This window comes from Trichomycterus rosablanca, chromosome 7 (genome assembly GCF_030014385.1).
Source record: "Trichomycterus rosablanca isolate fTriRos1 chromosome 7, fTriRos1.hap1, whole genome shotgun sequence".
In the NCBI taxonomy this organism is placed as follows: Eukaryota; Metazoa; Chordata; class Actinopteri; order Siluriformes; family Trichomycteridae; genus Trichomycterus; species Trichomycterus rosablanca.
Window position 1 is genome coordinate 22,406,859 of NC_085994.1, and position 21,585 is coordinate 22,428,443.

Sequence of the window (21,585 nt, forward strand, 5' to 3'; positions counted from 1 at the left end):
CGTTTGTTTCTGAAATAAAAAGAATGTCCTGCAACTTTTGACTCACCCTGTGTGTGTGTATATATACAGTATATATATATATTTTAATGGGAAAGAGGATGTATAGATGTTGCTAGACCTTATTATGAATTCAGGCAAAAAACCCACACTAGTCATTATTCTTCATAGATCATTTAAACAAAGGAACATTTTCAGTTCAGAGGCGCTTTAATTACGTTCTACGTGCATTATTCTCTTTTTTCTCAAGCGGTTGCTGCTGTGGTAAGCGATTCCCTAATGCACCCGGGTACAGTTTGCTTGCTACATTACGGCACATCGTCTTACAATACACCACCGTATTCCTATAAATAATTCAATTTCCAATTCTCCATACATTTAGCCCTCCAAAAATTATGCCTTTTTAATTACATTCACACTCCAGCAGAACTTGGTAAATAAAAACGTAATGTGGTCGATTTTGCTCTCGGCGGCTTCTTTCGGTTCTATGTTTGGTTGGGTCTTTCCGGCGTACCATACTCACACCATCTTCCCTGACCTACATTCTGAGATCCGAGAAAGATTCCCTCGGGCGTCTTCAGAGCCGCGGACAGCTCAGAAGCCGAGTCCTCATCTTCCTCCATTACTGTGCAGTCGAACAGGCGGTCAGACATTTCAGTTCACCTCAGAACGAGGCCTCAAATTAGAGTCCCTCACCCGCAGGAGTTTGTTTGTGTGGTTCCTTATTAAGCTGAGTTTCTGTCGATGAAGACTCGAGCAATTTAGTCCCTTAAGAAGTTTCACTGTCTGGCCAAAATTGAATTATTTCTGTAATTTGATTGATCTTGCTTTGTGCAAACAATTAAATTACCTTTTTCAAGCTGTTGACATTGAAAAAACCCTTAAGCAGAAAAAGTTGGGACAGTATGGAAAATGCAAATAAAATAAAAACGCAGTGTTCCTTACATTTACTTTGACTTTTATTTCATTGCAGAAAGAATGAAGCTGAGATATTTCATGTTTTGTCTGCTTAACTTTATTTCATTAATTAATAAACATCCATTTCTGCATTTAAGGCCTGCAACACATTCCAAAAAAAGTTGTGACCGGGGCAATTTAGGACAAGTAATGAGGTAAAAATCTAAATAATGATGTGATTCCAAACAGACGATTGTAATCATGGTTTGGTACAAAAGCAGCATCCAGGAAAGGTCTTTGATGAGCAAAGATGATCAGAGGATCTCCAGTTTGTCAACAAATGTGTGAGAAAATGATTGAAATGTTTAAAAACAATGAACCTCAAAGAAGGGATTTGCATATTTCTCCATCTACAGTGCATAATATCATTAAACCATTCAAGGAATCTAGAGTAATTTCAGTGGATAAAGGCCAAGGGCACAAGCTGAAGTTTATAGATGAGTGATTTTTTTCCTCTTTAAGAATTTTATTTTATTTTTATTGTTAGTGGGAACACGTCTGATTTGCGTCTATCTTTTTAATAATTTTTTTTATATGCTCTGTAGATTCTATCCAGTAAAGTATGCTGTACTGCTATATATTTTTTTATTATTATTATTATTTTTATTTATTCATTATTATTTATTTTATTATTTATTTATTAGAATTAGTTTGTTTTATATATATTAATATATATTTTTCTTTTTATTATTATTATAATTTTTTTTTTTTTTTTTTTTTTTTTTTTTTTTTTTAGCTTTCTATCAGTAAAACCATGGTAAAATCCATGGTATTTATTATAATTATTTTATTTTTAGTTTTCTATCAGTAAAACCATGGTAAAATCCTTGGTATTTATTATAATTGTTTTTTTTTTATTTAAATTAATTTATTTATTTGTTGCTTGCCATCAGTAAAACCATGGTATTTATTATAATTTTTTAAAATGCATTTTCTCCCCTTTTTCTTTTCTTTTTAGCGCGTCCAATTGCCCCATTGCATCATGCTTCCTCTCCACCAATGCCGATCCCTGCTCTGATTGAGGAGAATGAAGCTAACCCACACCCCCTCCGACACATGGGCCGCATGCTGTATGCATCTTATCACCTACACTTTTGACGAGTGCAGTGCAGCCTAGCTGCCTTTACGGAGAGACACACCCTGAGAGCACTCTTTTCTCATCTCTGTGCAGGCGCCATCAATCAGCCAGCAGAGGCCGTAATTGCACCAGTCATGAGAGAGACCCATATCTGGCTTAGTCCCACCCATATCTGAACAACAGGCCAATCGTTGTTCATGTGGCTGCTCAGCCTCAGCCGGCAAGGCAGAGCTGAGATTCAATGCAATGTATTCGAGATCCCAGCTGTGGTTCCAGCATGTGTTTTTACCGCTGCTCCACCTGAGCGGCGTTTAGTTATTTATTTTAATTAATTTATTTATTTTTTGCTTGCCATCAGTAAAACCATGGTAAACAAAATTCTGCTTGAGATGGGAGCAGGAACCAGCTATTTCCTTTCATTTCCGTCTGTATTTTAACTTGACAGGCTTTAGACACCAAATTGACTCTATTACAGCTAAAACCTCTTGGACGTCTCGGACTAGACAAGATTTGTCCTGCATTTAGCCCTAGCGAAGGCTTTAATAACACATCACATTAGAAAAAGAGGTCAGAAAAAGAAAATGCAAATTTGAGCCCATTTGCAACATTCTGTAGTGATGGGTCTGAAATGAATACGTCTCATAAATATGGACAGTGATTAATGTTCCTGTTTATTTTCCAAGAGATGAAACTGTGGCCTTGACTTCTAGACAGGTGCTGATAGAAACTTTCTGCTATTAGGATATGATGAATCGTCTACAGCAGCGGTATTAAAATTGGCCTCCTTACTCCTTACATTTAGGGATGTACCATTCCAATTCAGGTCTGATATTAGCTTGACACATATTGTCTTTGTAGGCTAAGATTGTAATTCATTTTAAAGCTTTTATATGATTGGAATACATTAATAGATTGTGAACTCATATAAATGCCCATCGTTTGGCTTGGAATAGGAGATAAATCAAGCTCATGGTCAGGTGTCCACATACTTTTGTCCACATACAATTCCCCAAACCTATCACAATACTAAAGTATTGTCAGGGTCACAAAGCTGCCGGTTCCATCAGGGAATACTGGGCGCAAGGCATGTAGAGGAAGTCCCTGGAGAGGACGCCAGTCTATCGCAGGGCTTCGGCAACCAGAGGCATAGACTGTTTTGTGTGAATGCAGGGCTGTTAGTTATCAGCAATCTGGGCGACAAGACAAGTCGCTCAAGTCTTGTTAGGGTTGTGGTGAGGCCAGTTCCATTAGGGAATACTGGGCGCAAGGCATGTAGAAGAAGTCCCTGAACAGGGCGGCAATCCATCACAGAACTTTGGAAACCAGAGGCATAGACAATTATGTCTGTGTAGACGGCCGCCAGACGGCTACGATCGCAAAGAACAAATGCAGTTTTCTTACATAAATAGGCACAAAACGCTGCCGGTGTGAATGCAGGGCTATTAGCGGTGAGCAGTTTGGGCAACAAGAGAAAACAAATCGCTCAAGTTTTGTAAGGGTCGTGGTGGGGTAGGTTCCATTAAAGAACTTTGGAAACCAGAGGCATAGACAATTACGTCTGTGTAGATGCCCGCCAGACGGCTACGATCGCAAAGAACAAATGCAGTTTTCTTATATAAATAAAGGCACAAAGCTTGAAGTGGAAGTCCTTGGACAGGACACCAAACCATTGCTTCGGCAACCAGAGGCATTAGCAAATATGTCCTCTGTACTCACTCTACATGCATATAAAACATTACCAGTCTTAAACGAAACTCCGCCAGCAAAAGTTTGACTACCGCTTACGTAACGATTTACTTCCACAGGACTTAAATTGCACTTTATTACCACAGTGATGGTACCCAGCTTTTACCTCAGTCTATCTGAAGGACAGAAGGATAATGCACTGCATCTCAGCTTGGTTTAGCAGACGATGGAATAGCACATTAGCGCTTGCTCTGGCTGAGTGCTTTAGCATATGGATGAGCTTTTATTGCAGAAGTTATTCCCAAGTCGGTTCGGCACAGACGCGAACATTTCTGTTAGCGTACGTATAAAGGTTCTTTGTTTACTCTTCTTACTCGTTTCTCTTGCCTCCTCCTGGGTGGATACATCAGTAGCCTGGGTGACTTAGAAAGAAGATTCTAAATGCCTGGCAAATCTAAATGGTGGTACATGTTTGTTTAGCACTTTGTCTACGTCTGTGAGTCCCTTAAGTTTTTTTTATATACACCGATCAGCCATAACATTAAAACCACCTCCTTGTTTCTACACTCACTGTCCATTTTATCAGCTTCATTTACCATATAGAAGCACTTTGTAGTTCTACATTTACTGACTGTAGTGTGTACATCTGTTTTTCTCCAAACTTTTTAGCCTGCATTCACCCTGTTCTTCAATGGTCATGACCACCACAGGACCACTACAGAGCAGGTATTATTTAGGTGGTGAATGATTCTCAGCATGGTGGTGGTGTGTTACTGTGTGTTGTGCTGGTATGAGTGGATAAGACAGCAGCGCTGCTGGAGTTTTTAAATACAGTGTCCACTCACTGTCTACTCTATTAGACACTCCTACCTAGTTGGTCCACCTTGTAGATTTAAAGTCAGAGACGATCGATCATCTATTGTTGCTGTTTGAGTTGGTCATCTTCTAGACCTTCATCAGTGGTCACAGGACGCTGCCCACGGGGTGCTGTTGGCTGGATATATTTTTGGTTGGTGGACTATTCTCAGTCCAGCAGTGACAGTGAGGTGTTTAAAAACTCCATCAGCGCTGCTGTGTCTGATTCACTCATACCAGGACAACACACACTAACACACCACCACAGTCAAAGCTGGGGTTAGGGTTAGGGTTCACGGTCAGAGCTGGGGTTAAGTTTAGGGTTAGGGTTCACAGTCAGAGCTGTGGTTAGGGTTAAGGTTCACGCTCAGAGCTGGGGTTAAGGTTAGGTTTCACAGTCAGAGCTGGGGTTAAGGTTAGGGTTCACAGTCAGAGCTGGGGTTAGGGTTAGGGTTCACAGTCAGAGCTGGGGTTAAGGTTAGGGTTAGGGTTCACGGTTAGAGCTGGGGTTAAGGTTAGGGTTCACAGTCAGAGCTGGGGTTAAGGTTAGGGTTCACAGTCAGAACTGGGGTTAAGGTTAGGGTTCACAGTCAGAGCTGGGGTTAGGGTTCACAGTCAGAGCTGGGGTTAAGGTTAGGGTTAGGGTTCACAGTCAGAGCTGAGGTTAAGGTTAGGGTTAGGGTTCACAGTCAGAGCTGGGGTTAAGGTTAGGGTTCACAGTCAGAGCTTGGGTTAGGGTTAGGGTTCACAGTCAGAGCTGGGGTTAAGGTTAGGGTTAGGGTTCACAGTCAGAGCTGGGGTTAAGGTTAGGGTTCACAGTCAGAGCTGGGGTTAAGGTTAGGGTTCACAGTCAGAGCTGGGGTTAAGGTTAGGGTTAGGGTTCACGGTTAGAGCTAGGGTTAAGGTTAGGGTTTACAGTCAGAGCTGGGGTTAAGGTTAGGGTTAGGGTTCACGGTTAGAGCTGGGGTTAAGGTTAGGGTTAGGGTTCACGATTAGAGCTGGGGTTAAGGTTAGGGTTCACAGTCAGAGCTGGGGTTATGGTTAGGGTTAGAGTTCACGGTCAGAGCTGGTAGACAAGAAGGGGGTATCTTTGATGTCAGACTCCATTTACTGAATTCTTGTAAGGATTTGGCATTTCAATAAGCTGCTCCTACATGTCTTGTCTGTTGGGTGAAAACTAAACTTGTCATGTTGCTACGGCATCACCGCTTTACAAATGTTGGCTGCACAGATGGATCGGCTTTCTTGAACGCCGTCTGTCTCGTGACACTCTTGTGTTCAGACTAGCCACCGATTTTGCAATCCATGTCATTACATTGTCAATCCAGCGTATTCATGGTCTTCCTTGTCTTGTTGTTATTTGGTTGCCTTATCAAATGGCCAAAGTTATGTAACATAGTTCGATTGCTACTATATATATATATATATATATATATATATATACACTGACTAGGCATAACATTATCACTACCTTCCTAATATTGTGTTGGTCCCCCTTTTGCTGCCAAAACAGCCCTGACCCGTCGAGGCATGGACTCCACTAGACCCCTGAAAATGTGTTGTGGTATCTGCCATTCCTGGCATTCCTGAACCATTTTTGCTTTGCGGCAGGGCACATTATTCTGCTAAAAGAGGCCACAGCCATCAGAGAATACCGTTTCCATGAAAGGGTGTACATGGTCTGCAACAGTGCTTAGGTAGGTAGTACGTGTCAAAGTAACATCCACATGGATGGCAGGACCCAAGGTTTCTCAGCAGAACATTGCCCAAAGCATCACACTGCTTCCGCTGGCTTGCCTTCTTCCCATAGTGCATCCTGGTGCCATGTATTCCCCGGGTAAGTAAAACACTTGATGAATCAAGAAAACGTGATTCATCAAACCAGGCCACCTTCTTCCATTGCTCCGTGGTCCAGTTCCGATGCTCACGTGCCCATTGTCGGTGCTTTCGGTGGTGGACAGCGGTCAGCATGGGCACCCTGACTGGTCTGCGGCTATGCAGCCCCATATGCAACAACCTGTGATGCACTGTGTATTCTGACACCTTCTTATCAGACCGAGCATAAACTACTTCAGCGATTTGAGCTACAGTAGATCGTCTGATGATCGGACCACACTGGCCAGCCTTCGCTCCCCATGTGCATCAATGAGTCTTGGCCGCCCATGACCCTGTTCCTTCCTTGGACCACTTTTGATAAATACTGACCACTGCAGACTGGGAATACTCCACAACACATCTTCTAACACATCAACTTTGAGGATAAAATGTTTACTTGCATCTCTCCGTCTCTGTGTGGGTTTCCTTTGGGAGCTCCAGTTTCCACACCCAGTCAAAAGACATGCAGTCAAGTTAATTGTAGATTCTAATTTGACCTTAATGTGAATGTATGTGTGTGTGTTTTCTATCTACCGCCTGGTGAATTGTACCTATTGTTACCCTGAATAGAATACAGCAGTGGTAAAACTGACAATACATGAGTATATATTTACTTTAGATAGCTGGAAAGATGGATATTACTTTTCCATAACTTTGTAGCTCTGTGTATGATCTGTATCTGTATTTTTTATGTGCACAGGCACATAATAAGCTTCTCTTTAATACATTTATGACTCGTCCTCCCTGTCTCGGTTAAAGAACTGCACTTTCCCATAACTCTTTACGAAAGTCTGCATATTTATGAACTCACACTCACGCTAGTGTCACTCCGAGGATGCTCCGAGTGGTGGGGGCACACCCATTCACTCCACTACACGCCGGATAGATCTGAATAAAACATGAGATCTAGCCCCTGTTTCCACTCGCACATCTACCCTGGCTTTTCTCTATAGCTGCTGCCTCTCTATTTCTTTCTCTTGCTTTCTCTCGCATCCCTCTCCCTTCTTCTCCATCCGTCCTTCCTCCTTTCTTTATCTTGATAGAGATAGAGGAAAACCGAGTGAGTGAGCCACATGGGAGTGAAGCTCTCTCCAAGAGTGCAGGCAACAAAACCAGAGAGAGAAAGAGCCACAAATCTTGATTAACGACATATCTAAAGGAGCTAAAGGAGATCTGAAGAAGGAAGAAAGGCAAGATGGGAATTACAGCAAGGTAGTAGTTTCTTTGATTCAGATACGAGATGAATCTTTTTGCGCACATTTACTCATCCCAGAGATCCGCTCTTGTCAAAGTAGTCCTGGAGTGCAGAGTGCCATCCCCCTCCCACTAGCACATGGAGAGCCCATTTTTTGAATATGGAGGATTATAGCAATATTAAGAGACTCAGCCCAGAGGAAGGTAAGCACTCTGCATGGTTAGACATTATTTTAAAAGCAGAAACATCTAGAAATAAAAGAATACATTATTTTCCAGTGCTTATCTAGGTTCCTGTATTAAAAGGCAAAGAAAGCTCTGAAAGCAGAGGAGAAAGTATTGTAAGGCTTTTTATAGCTTGGGATAACTTAACATCATCCCACTCCCTGCTCTGGTGAGACAGCTCTGTTGTTAACCTAGTTAAAGTAGTCATTAAAGCACTTGTGCCTGAAGACGTGGGATTATATTATGTAGATCTACAGATTTAAATCAGCAGCATCGATCGGTTCACCTGCATGCAACTTAGTTAGTCGAGAATGTAATTGTATTTGGTTCTGTAATTGTTATTTCTCAAGGAATCAACTCTGAATTTAATTATTTATTTATTTATTAGGATTTTAACATCATGTTTTACACACTTTGGTTACATTTATGACATGACATGTAGTTACACGTTATAAACGATTCATCAGTTCAAGTCTTTAATATCAGACAGTCATGGACAATTTTGTATCTCCAGTTCACCTCACTTGCACATCTTTGGACTATATACACTGATCAGCCATACCATTAAAACCACCTCCTTGTTTCTACACTCACTGTCCATTTTATCAGCTCCACTTACCACATGGAAGCACTTTGTTGTTCTACAATTACTGACTGTAGTCCATCTGTTTCTCTACATACTTTTTTAACCTGCTTTCACCCTGTTCTTCAATGCTCAGAACCACCACAGAGCAGGTATTATTTAGGTGGTGGATCATTCTCAGCACTGCAGTGACACTGTCATGGTGGTGGTTTGTTAGAGTGGATCAGACACAGCAGCGCTGCTGGAGTTTTTAAATACCGTGTCCACTCACTGTCCACTCTATTAGACCTACCTAGTTGGTCCACCTTGTAGATGTAAAGTCAGAGACGATCGCTCATCTATTGCTGCTGTTTGAGTTGGTCATCTTTGAGACCTTCTTCTTATATATACAGTGTATCACAAAAGTGAGTACACCCCTCACATTTCTGCAAATATTTTATTATATCTTTTCATGGGACAACACTATAGAAATAAAACTTGGATATAACTTAGAGTAGTCAGTGTACAACTTGTATAGCAGTGTAGATTTACTGTCTTCTGAAAATAACTCAACACACAGCCATTAATGTCTAAATGGCTGGCAACATAAGTGAGTACACCCCACAGTGAACATGTCCAAATTGTGCCCAAAGTGTCAATATTTTGTGTGACCACCATTATTATCCAGCACTGCCTTAACCTTCCTGGGCATGGAATTCACCAGAGCTGCACAGGTTGCTACTGGAATCCTCTTCCACTCCTCCATGATGACATCACGGAGCTGGTGGATGTTAGACACCTTGAACTCCTCCACCTTCCACTTGAGGATGCGCCACAGGTTTCGAAGGGAGGGGATCATGCTCTGTTTCAGAATGTCACAGTACATGTTGGAATTCATGTTTCCCTCAATGAACTGCAGCTCCCCAGTGCCAGCAACACTCATGCAGCCCAAGACCATGATGCTACCACCACCATGCTTGACTGTAGGCAAGATACAGTTGTCTTGGTACTTCTCACCAGGGCGCCGCCACACATGCTGGACACCATCTGAGCCAAACAAGTTTATCTTGGTCTCGTCAGACCACAGGGCATTCCAGTAATCCATGTTCTTGGACTGCTTGTCTTCAGCAAACTGTTTGCGGGCTTTCTTGTGCGTCAGCTTCCTTCTGGGATGACGACCATGCAGACCGAGTTGATGCAGTGTGCGGTGTATGGTCTGAGCACTGACAGGCTGACCTCCCACGTCTTCAACCTCTGCAGCAATGCTGGCAGCACTCATGTGTCTATTTTTTAAAGCCAACCTCTGGATATGACGCCGAACACGTGGACTCAACTTCTTTGGTCGACCCTGGCGAAGCCTGTTCCGAGTGGAACCTGTCCTGGAAAACCGCTGTATGACCTTGGCCACCATGCTGTAGCTCAGTTTCAGGGTGTTAGCAATCTTCTTATAGCCCAGGCCATCTTTGTGGAGAGCAACAATTCTATTTCTCACATCCTCAGAGAGTTCTTTGCCATGAGGTGCCATGTTGAATATCCAGTGGCCAGTATGAGAGAATTGTACCCAAAACACCAAATTTAACAGCCCTGCTCCCCATTTACACCTGGGACCTTGACACATGACACCAGGGAGGGACAACGACACATTTGGGCACAATTTGGACATGTTCACTGTGGGGTGTACTCACTTATGTTGCCAGCTATTTAGACATTAATGGCTGTGTGTTGAGTTATTTTCAGAAGACAGTAAATCTACATTGCTATACAAGCTGTACACTGACTACTCTAAGTTATATCCAAGTTTCATGTCTATAGTGTTGTCCCATGAAAAGATATAATGAAATATTTGCAGAAATGTGAGGGGTGTACTCACTTTTGTGATACACTGTATATCAGCCATTGTACCGAGCCGAGAGGATTAAAGGCCTTGCTCAAAGGCCCAACAGTGACAGACCCAAATCTCTACATACTAGGCTACCACTAGACTAACCCAATGGAACAGTTAGAAGCATATCATCTCTTTTATATAATTGATTTATTACACCTGTTTGCAATTGTTGTGGCTGAAACACATAAATTCAAAGATTACAACGAGTGTCTTAATACTTGAGAAGATTTTTTAAATAAAAGATTAAAGCACTTAATAGGCTTAATATGATTATGATGAGTATTCTAGACAGTTCTTGAGTGGAGACTGCACTCAAACATCAAGCATCCTCCTGTTAATAAATCTTATTTTGGTATTACCTCACTAAGAGCAAGGTTGTAATGAGCTTCTCTATTACAGGGTGAGCTTTCAGTGCATGTCAATAGCAGACAGCCTGACATCAGGGCTAAACAAATAAAACTTGCTTAATGATGTCAAATAAATAGAATAGAATAAAATACTCTTGTCACATACAGACGTACAGTACAACGAAATTCTTTCTTCGCATAGCCCAGACTGTTTGGAATCTGTGGTCAGAGAGCAGGGTCAGCCATTGTACAGCGCCCTTGGAACAGACAGGGTTAAGGGCCTTGCTCAAGGGCCCAACAGTGGCTGCATGGCAGAGCTGGGATTCAAACTCTCAACCTTTCAATTGATAGCCCAAAGCTCTACCCACTAGATAGATAGATAGATAGATAGATAGATAGATAGATAGATAGATAGATAGATAGATAGATAGATAGATAGATAGATAGATAGATAGATAGATAGATAGATAGATAGATAGATAGATAGATAGATAGATACTTTATTTATCCCGAAGGAAATTATTAAGGCTACCACTAAAGAGTATGTGTGTGTGCTTAGTGGGAATCCTACAGTCTGCTACAGGCACTGCCAATTGTGCCTGCTAGTGGGCACCCAGCCAACCGGTAGCAGAGCTGAGAATCGAGCTCGGCAGGGTTCAGAATCCCAGTGCTGGTGAGCTAGCGGAATATGTCTTACCCAACTATTAGGAAATATGGTTTCACACACTACTAATGAAGAACACAGTGCACAAATCCATAGTTATTTATAAGTTATTGGTTTATTAATGGTAAACAGGTAAACAATATGATAAATACCAGTGTAATAATCATACAAATGAACTTCCATCACCATCTTGGCCAGGGTTGTGGTGCTAGTACATTACAGAGCATTATACACTCTTTTTCTTCATATTAGATATAACGTGTTGTTTCTGTGAAGGAATAAATTATTCCCAGTTGGAGCAGTCCAGGTCCTTTCTGTGTGGAGTTTGCATGTTCTCCCTGTGTCCAGCAGTTCAAAGACGTGCAAGTGAAGTGAATTGGAGATACAAACAAAATTGTCCATGATTGTGACATTAAACTGGAACTGATGAATCTTGTATAACCAGTAACAACTTGTCCTGTCATAAATAGAACCAAAGTGTAAAACAAGACTTTTAAATCTTAAGAAATACATAATGAATAAAAATAAATTAGAAACTTTTTATCCAAACATTTATTATTGCTGGATAAATACAGACAGCATGTCTTTAATGTTCTTGTATTTTTATTTTTAATTTTTAGGGCAATTTAGTCATTTCTGACATCTGTAAATCTATTATTTGCTTTTATAGACTTTCACAATATAATACAGTCAAACAAGCCCTACATACAGTATATGGACACAAGAGAAGCCAGCAGGTTTATACAGTCATGCCAAGCTAGTTAAAATTCTAGAACATACTTTCCACATCACTAAATTAATAATGTGGAATGCCGCTTCTAGAATTTGTGTAACGAATGAGCCAAGACCTGACAAGAGTGGCGGACACACAAGCAGAGATGATTTTAAGATATTTAAAAATTACAAGACAAGACAAGGGTACACAAGACAAGACCAGACACAAACAAGACCTAAGCTAAATGCTAACACTAATCTAAACACACAAAAACCTAACTATACTAGACCCTAAGCTAAGGCTAAACGTTGATCTTAGATTAACACTAGGGCTGCAACTATCGATTATTTTTGTAATCGAGTTTTCTATCGATTATTCCAGCGATTAATCGAGAAATCGGATAAGAAATACTTTTGCTTTAATAAAGAGCAAAAATAAATACATATAAGATTAAATAAGACGCGTCTCTTAAAAAACACTGCACATTTTTATTCCTTGCATACAGGACAGTTTAAAGAGAATTTTTGAAATGCAAAAACAAATACATCAAAAATAAATCAAATTACTTTTAAAATGTTTACAGGCAACCTAAAACTAAGGCATAAATAATAATAAACAATAATACGTAAACATTGCCTCTAATTTGTGCAACTTTCAGAACTAAAAGTTTCAGCTACAGCTTACGCAGAACATAAACCTTTAATATTTTGTTGGGAGGCTTTGTGGTATTTGTAGGAGGTAAAAAAATCTGTCAGGATTGTATCTCCTAGATGAGGTAGGTCAGGCGTTTGTGTGGTGGTTGCGATGAAGAAAAGTCAGCGTATCAACACGATGCTCTGATGGTATGAATGTTATACTGAGTTTTCGTTTTTTCAGCTTAAAATGATTTCAGACTTTCTGTGGTTTTCTCTGTCCAGTCTCCTGTTTGCTATTTTCTCTCTTTCTATATTTTGCAGTCCGTGCTATCAAATCTCGGCTGCGTCCTAAATCGCTACGTTCACACTGAACAGTACACGGGAGCGGCGAGCGTGTCCAAATACGGAGTATTCATTAAACTGTACGTGAAAAGTACCCGGTTTAAGTCCTGTTAAGTACTGTTTAAGTATGTGATTTTGGATGCAGCCCCCGGCTTCTTCACGTCACCTGCCCACAGCGTAAACACTTTGTGCGAAAGTGAAAGTCGTCCGTGCGAAACACCGTGAGCTGTATATAGTTGTATGGATTAAACGATGCAAAAAATTTGAATAAATGATTTTTAGTAATCTATTTACTCGAGTTTCTCATGGAAATGTTTCAGCCCTAACTAACACTAAGCACGGACTAACAGTAAGCATGGCAAAGCCAAACCCAAATCATGACAAGTCAAAATAGCCTCCAATCCTGAAACAAGGTGCAGCTGTGGATAATTGGCTGTGGACCAATCATGATAAGGGGGTTTTGACTTGACCACCTAAACAAACCACCTCTAACATGTGCTCCTGAAGAGAGGGGCATAACACACAAACATGGCTCCAGGAGCACAAAGAGGCTTGATTCGTCACAATTTGATAGCATATCTGTTAGGTGGAAAGGAGGAGGACTCAATAATGCAGTAAATAATTAATATTTATTTAACAAAATAAAGTAGGCACTCAAAAGAATCAAAATACGTAACAAAAAACAAATTGGGAGAACCCCGATTAATGCCGCTGAACGCCGCAGGCAAATTGAAACAAAATAAGAAAAAAATTACAAAAGCAAACTCAAAAGTTGAGACGCGAACCCCGGTCGCTCGCTTGCGAGGCGGTTGCGTTCTGCTTCAGCTACCGAGAGGTTAACAGTAACAAAGCGCCAAGCTCCTATGAAGCGCCGGCTTGTATGTGAAAGAGAACCATGAAATGGTTCAGTAACCAGTCTGGATCTCGCGGAGCACGAGCGGGGAATCACAGAATTGGCCTCGCCTTCCGGTGAATATCGCTGGCACTCGGAGCGAGCCAACCTGTAATACAAAGAGGGAAAAAAATGAGAGAACACGAATAGATAAACGAGAGCTGATTCGAACCGGGGTTGCTCACACTAGAGATGAGCGCTTTCCCGGATGCGCAACTCTGGAGCTAACAAACTGCGCTCCTTATAGCTATTAGAACACCCCTAAAAGACAGGGTGAGATACGCCGCTAGCATTCAGCGGTGGCTACCGGAAAATGCTAGTGGAAAACACGCAAAAACAAGAGCAGCACAAGGGCTGAGCGGAATCGCACCACCCTTTCCCTGTCGGATAAAATAATAAGGCTAATTACCTCAACCTTTCAGTCTACACACCCGACCGATCTTTCACCGCCCGGGGATACCAACTGACCCTAAAAAGTGGAAGGACACCGCTGCCATTGCTTAGAAAAAAACCAGAAGGTGCGACGCTCGCTGCTGCACCGCACTGGCTTAAATAACCCAGTTGCAGCTGCGAGTCGTCAGCCCTAATTACCAGACCTCTTATTTAAGGCCTTATTTTTAGTGGGTCTGTAACGTCTGCTTCGCTGTGAACCCGGGGTAAGTTCGCCAGCTACCACAGACACCCTAATAATATCTTTAAAAAAATCAACTATTAACCCTTTATTGCATATTGTTGCAAATATGCAACAGTGACATCTGATTTTTTCCCGCGACTGCTATTGGCAGGAGAACCTGAAACAGGTGACAGTGTGTATCAGCATGATCACCGCCCCTATCTGTGTGTGTGCGGGGGGTCTGATGGACCATACGTAAACTTTTCACAGGCATCTAAAGTTGCGGACGTGATGTTTCAGTTAAGTGTGTGCTTCTGGCCACTTCAGCGAATTCTTTTAGGTGCCCGTGAATATGTGGCGCAAAACAAAAAATAACACCATATTTGACAATGGTTGAGAACATCTGTACTCATGTTACACGATTATTGGACGAGTTTTGTGTCCGTGTTAGTCAAGAATATTTGTGTATCATATCTGCAACATCATGCATGTTCCAGTAATTCAACGTCGAACGCGTTTGTTGCATATATGCTACATTGTGCATGCTTCGTCATAGCAACCATATACATTAATTTTCAAAATTTAGGCAATATTTTTGACTGATTGCATTCCGTCCCGCAACTTACAGACACAATAGTGGGAGGCAGATTATTTTATGACCCGGTTATAAAATATATATGTCCATATAAGTTATGGACAAGAACAGTAGAGCTAACAGACTTGTAGCCCTGGCTCTTTCTAAAGCTCAAGAAACTGCTCAAGTTCAAGAAAGGGTCAAGATCGGCCATTCATACGCTTGAATGGTTCGACAATAGGGCCGTCACACTCTTGTCAACAATGGTTGGATCAGAACCTGTAGGGAGAGTAAGAAGGTGGTGCAGGAAGAAGAAACAAGAGGAACACGTGAAATGCCCTAAAATTGTTGTTGTATATAACAAGCATATGGGTGGATTGGATCTGCTTGGTTTAATTCTTGGTCTGTATAGGATTCACTCAAGAAGCAAGAAATGGTACTATAGAATTTTTACTCATTTGTTGGATGTCTGCATTGTAAATGCATGGTTTCTAAAGAGGCGCAAAGAACAGCAAAATCCGAATGGAAACAAGTCAATGCCTTAGCTAGAATTCAAGCTGGAAGTTGCCCAGTCTCTCTGCTACAACAAGTAACGGGCGGCATGGTGGCAAAGTGGGTAGCACTGTCGCCTCACAGCAAGAAGGTCCTGGGTTCGATCCCCAGGTGGGGCGGTCTGGGTCCTTTCTGTGTGGAGTTTGCATGTTCTCCCCGTGTCCGCGTGGGTTTCCTCCGGGTGCTCCGGTTTCCTCCCAAAGTCCAAAGACATGCAAGTGAGGTGAATTGGAGACACTCAGTTGTCCAGGACTGTGTTTGATATAACCTTGTGAACTGATGAATCTTGTGTAATGAGTAACTACCTTTCCTGTCATGAATGTAACCAAAGTGTAAAACATGACGTTAAAATCCTAATAAACAAACAACAAGTAACAGAAACAAATTGCCAAAAGAGGAAGGCCTTTAAATGACGACCAGCAATTACCTCCTTCAAAAAAGTTAAGAAGCACAGCTGCCCCAGCTTTACCTGATGATATAATTACTGATGGTGTAGGCCACTAGCCAGAAAAGAGGATGGTGTGTTTTTGAAGTTGTTACTTGTGTTTCTGAAGCTGTTACTTGTGTTTTACTTCTGTGGTAAAATAAAACTACATTTGAAGAATTTAGAGGACGAATTACTGTGAATTGTTGCATATGTGCAACATGGTATCTTGACCGTAACTGCATAATGTTGCATATATGCAACAAAGTATCCTTCTCCATAAACTGCATGATGTTGCATATATGCAACACTTTTTTTTCACCTGTTCCACATCAGACAGGAAAAAAATCATAGCAAACCCTACTTCCAGACTGCAAAAACATTGTGTTTACTGTGAGAATTTTTTTTTTTTTGCAACAAAAAAAAAAATCATGCAATAGAGGGTTAAGTTGCAGGAAAAAAATCATAAACTTGTTGTTGTTTTTTTTTTCCATTTCTTTTTTTTAAACGTGTTCCAATTATTTACGCACCATTAGCTGCAAAAAATCTGTGAAATCCCTCAGCCGGTGGAATAGCTGTATATAACTGAAAAGGGCATTTCAGCAGAATCCAGCAGAATCTGGAATAGACCTAGCACGTGCCTCAAAGTATTTGACACCTTGGAGTGAAACACATATATCGAGTAAATATATTGCCCAGAGTTCACATCTCACTTGTCAACACCACAATCCACTACCAGGAGATAAACCCACTACACTATATCTTTGCGAAAATTGGCCCCTAAAGCATTGACAGCATCAGTTTTTCCTTCCCACCATTTTTCCTGTCAAGAACGTGAGCACATTTTCATGTGGCTCCAATACAGAAATGTTCTGATACTGCTGTTCAGACTCTCGGCTTTGGTACATTGCGTATTACAGTGTACTTTTACATTGTACTTTAACAATTGAATGCAAGTATCCTCATATGTGATGGTTTTTAAAAAACAGACCTGTTTTTGACTTCCTAAAAGAGGTTGGTTTAGACAGCAGTGGTTCAAATTTGCATCAGCTTTGTAGTATAATATAAAAGAAACCGACTAGGCATAACATTATGACCACTGACAGGTGAAGTGAATAACACTGGTTATCTCTTCATCACGGAACCTGTTAGTGGGTGGGATATATTAGGCAGCAAGTGAACATTTGATCCTCAAAGTTGATGTGTTAGAAGCACTGCCGAAAGCACAATACACCTTCAGGGGTCTAGTGGAGTCCATGCCTCGACAGGTCAGGGCTGTTTTGGCAGCAAAAGGGGGACCAACACAATATTAGGAAGGTGGTCATAATATTATGTCTTCTTATTCGCCAGTCTTGCACATGGAGAGTTACGCACTGATCTCCACGCTCCTTTACTTCTGTACAGGTGCCTCAAACTACTAACCAGAGTTCTTACACAGCATCAAAGACCCCCCACAGACACACACACACACTTTCTTTTTCTTTAGTCCGATCTTTTCCCACCCTGCAGACTAGTGGGCAGGTTTGTCTGATACAGGCACTGCCAGTTGTACCTGCTAGGGGATGCCCAGTCGACCGGTAGCAGAGCTGAGATTCAAACTGAAGTGTTTGGAAGGGTTCAGAATCCCAGTGCTAGTGTGCTAGCAGAATATGTCTTATCCAGCTATTAAGGAATATGGTTTCACACACTAGTAATGAAAAACACAACACACAAATCCATAGTTATTCATGAGTTAGTGATTTGTTAATGGTAAACCAGTAAAAGAAAAATATAAGTACCAGTATAATAACCATATGAATTTACATTTACTGCATTTACGCTTTTATTTGAAGCGACTCACAGAAGTGTGACAGTATACTGTTTAAGCAATTGAGGATTAAGGGCCTTGCCCAACAGTGGCAATCTGGCAGTAGTGGGGCTTAAACCAGCAACCTTTCGATTACTAGTAGTCCAGTATCTTAACCACTAGGCTACAACTGCCCTATAAATATTTCAGTTTTGAACTTTGCACTTCCATGACCATCCTGGGCAGAGTTGTGGTGATACTGATCAGCCATAACATTAAAACCACCTCCTTGTTTCTACACTCACTGTCCATGTTATCAGCTCCACTTACCATATAGAAGCACTTTGAAGTTCTACAATTACTGACTGTAGTCTATCTGTTTCTCTGCATGCTTTGTTATCCCCCTTTCATGCTGTTCTTCGGTGGTCAGGACTCTCACAGGACCACCACAGAGCAGGTATTATGTAGGTGGTGGATCATTCTCAGCACTGCAGTGACACTGATATGGTGGTGGTGTGTTAGTGTGTGTTGTGCTGGTATGAGTAAATCAGGCACAGCAGCGCTGCTGGAGTTTTTAAACACCTCAGTGTCACTGCTGGACTGAGAATAGTCCACCAACCAAAAATATCCAGCCAACAGCGCCCTGTGGGCAGCGTCCTGTGACCACTGATGAAAGTCTAGAAGATGACCAACTCAAACAGCAGCAATAGATGAGCGATCGTCTCTGACTTTACATCTACAAGGTGGACCAACTAGGTAGGAGCACTCCAGCACAACACACACTAACACACCACCACCATTTCAGTGTCACTGCAGTACTGAGAATGATCCACCACCTAAATAATACCAACTCTGTGTTGGTCCTGTGGGGGTCCTGACCATTGAAGAACAGGGTGAAAGGAGGATAACAGAGCATGTAGAGAAACAGATGGACTACAGTCAGTAATTGTGTAACTACAAAGTGCTTCTATATGGTAAGCGAAGCTGATCGGTGTACACTCTTGTTCATTTACTACTTCACACCCAGGTAAAGCTTTAAACATCAAACCCACCTACTGAATGTTTGGATATGGGGTGAGACCACAAAATTGGTCACTAGAATTAAATTAATACACTCCCGAGACATTGACCACTCACTCCTGTGCCACCTTTTTGCCACACTCAGGTCATTAGTATTAACCTTTCTACTGTCCGACTTTGTCTACAGTAATTGCACAGCTGTCCGCTTGACCTTAAGTACCTGTTAGCTGTATTAGCCGAACACACTGGTTTGTTCGATGTTAACCATTGGCTGGTATTGTTAATTACCTGGGAAATGCAGTTATGAGCCTGAAAATATCACAACAGGGGTTAGCAGACATAAATAGAAACCCACAGCAGTGACACTATTTCCTATTACTTTGCTGCTTCGTGTGTGTGTGTGTGTTACTTTTAATTGACAAGTCCTGAAAAGTCCAACAGACCCGAGCTCACCTCCTCTGAAAGACACGCACAGGGGGAAAGCATGCCACTGAATACTAATGTGCAGTTTGACAGTATGGGGTGTTGAGAGCGTCCTCAGACAGGGAACTCGAGGTGCGTCTTGTCACGTGTGGTCAGCGTCAGGCACAAGAAATGTGTTTAGGCGAATGGGGCATCATGTCAATCCACTTCCAGTCAGATAATATGGTAAATACGGTAAAACGAAATACACCAGTCAGGCATAACATTATGACCACCTTTCTAATATTGTGTTGGTCCCCCTATTGCTGCCCTATACGCAACAAACTGTGTATTCTGACACCTTTTTATCAGAACCAGCATTAACCTCTTCAGCAATTTGAGCTACAGTAGCTCGTCTGTTGGATTGGACCACACGGGACAGCCTTCGCTCCCCACGTGCATCAATGCTGAGCCTTGGCCGCCCATGACCCTGTCGCCGGTTTACCACTGTTCCTTCCTTGGACCACTTTTGATAGATATTGAACACTGCAGACCGGGAACACCCCACAAAAGCTGCACTTTTGGAGATGCTCCAACCCAGATGTCTAGCCATCACAATTTGGCCCTCGTCAAACTCGCTCAAATCCTTACACTTGACCATCCATCCATCCATCCATCCATCCAATCCATGTATTCTATGTATCCATCCATCCATCCATCCATCCATCCATCAACTCTCACCCTTTCTGTTGACAGCCCAAAGCTCTACCCACTAGGCTACCACTGTCCCTGAAATCAGTGGGGGCTCGGTTCCGGCCTCTGCCAATCGTGGCCAATACAATGTCTATTAAATTCTGATTTTTGCTACATTGGTACATTTCCTTCTGAATATACTGTATGTTTTAGTGATAACTCTAGAAATGTGTAGAGAACACCCCTTCCATTCTAATATAAGATAACTTGCACTTAGTGGGCAGGCTTATGAATTAATGACTAGTGTAGCACAAACAAGCGTTCAGGCATTCACATACCCTCAAGGCCTGGCAGCTGGAGGGTATGTGTTTTTGGCCATGGCTTCAGAGGAAACTTTAATAAGGGATGCTGTAGAAGCTATGTACTGTAGGTGGAATCATGTATTCAACCACTTTCATTTTTATTTATTATAAATTACATGTATATACCTTTAAATCTACAGACCACATATTTTGACTTGGTACTCATGGGTCTTCATAAAATGTATTAATTGCATCAAATTTTCATACATTTTGTAAGGTTTAGTTTTAAACTCATTCATCAAACCTGAACACATTTCAAGTCAAGAAAATTGGCAAACATCTTCAGTTTCTTTCTTGAGTTTTTTTTACTTCATGTTTGGGGTTGTTGCTTTATTGACATGTCAAAACGTATTTTCTTGGACTATGAGATTAAATGCTACATTTAATATACAGTTGTACCTTCAACTCAACGTCAATTGGTTCTGAGAGTGGTGTTGAGTTTAAAAGACGTTGAGTTTCAATGTATGAAAAACCTGTTCCATGGTCTCAGGCTATTGTAAAATAATGGGGTTGTGTATGACACTTATACACTGAAAACAACACAAATATAATATAAAAACACTGATATACAATTAAAAGCAGTTTAAAATCTATATAAAATACAATAAAACCTGCTCTTTACCTTTACTACTTAATGTTTCCTTATGCTTTTAAACCATGGAGATGCTTGATCTTGGAATACCGTACTTCTATATAAAGTGTGGTGGTGCACAAAGCTTAACGTGACTTATTGTACTAAAACAACGAGCGAGGAATTTTATTAGTGGAGAGAACTTATGAGCAGTAATAATTAAGAGAGGTTCAATGTTTCTATGTTTTTTTCTTTTTTTTTCTTTTACGATAAGCATTTTAGACTCTCAGAAAAGTTGATTCTTACAATTTCTCAGCAGCCCGAGCTGTAACACAAGTTTAAAATCGCACTTGTGTATATACAGTTGTGTTCAAAATAATAGCAGTCCAACATCACTAACCAGATCAATCACTGTTTTTGGTAGAAATTATCTTTATACATGGCAAAAAACTTACTAGTAGGTGTAGTAGAGTAATAAAAAACCAACAGACCCAACCATCATGACATGCATGCTGCTGATTCTGTGTAATTGAATAAGTAACTAAAAGGGGCGTGTTCAAAATAATAGCAGTGTAAAGTTCAATTAGTGAGGTCATTCATTCTGTGAAAAAATGGGTGTCAAACAGGTGGCCCTTATTAAAGTATAAAAGCAGCAGATGTTGTACATGCTGGTTATGGT

At 41.2% G+C, this 21,585-nt stretch overlaps 1 protein-coding gene across 1 annotated transcript in view; it reads left to right on the top strand.

Moving 5' to 3' along the window:
- Nucleotides 1-21,585, top strand: part of plch2a (phospholipase C, eta 2a) — a 242,407-nt gene that overhangs the window by 102,472 nt on the left and 118,350 nt on the right. The gene's annotated exons all lie outside the window — the stretch shown is intronic.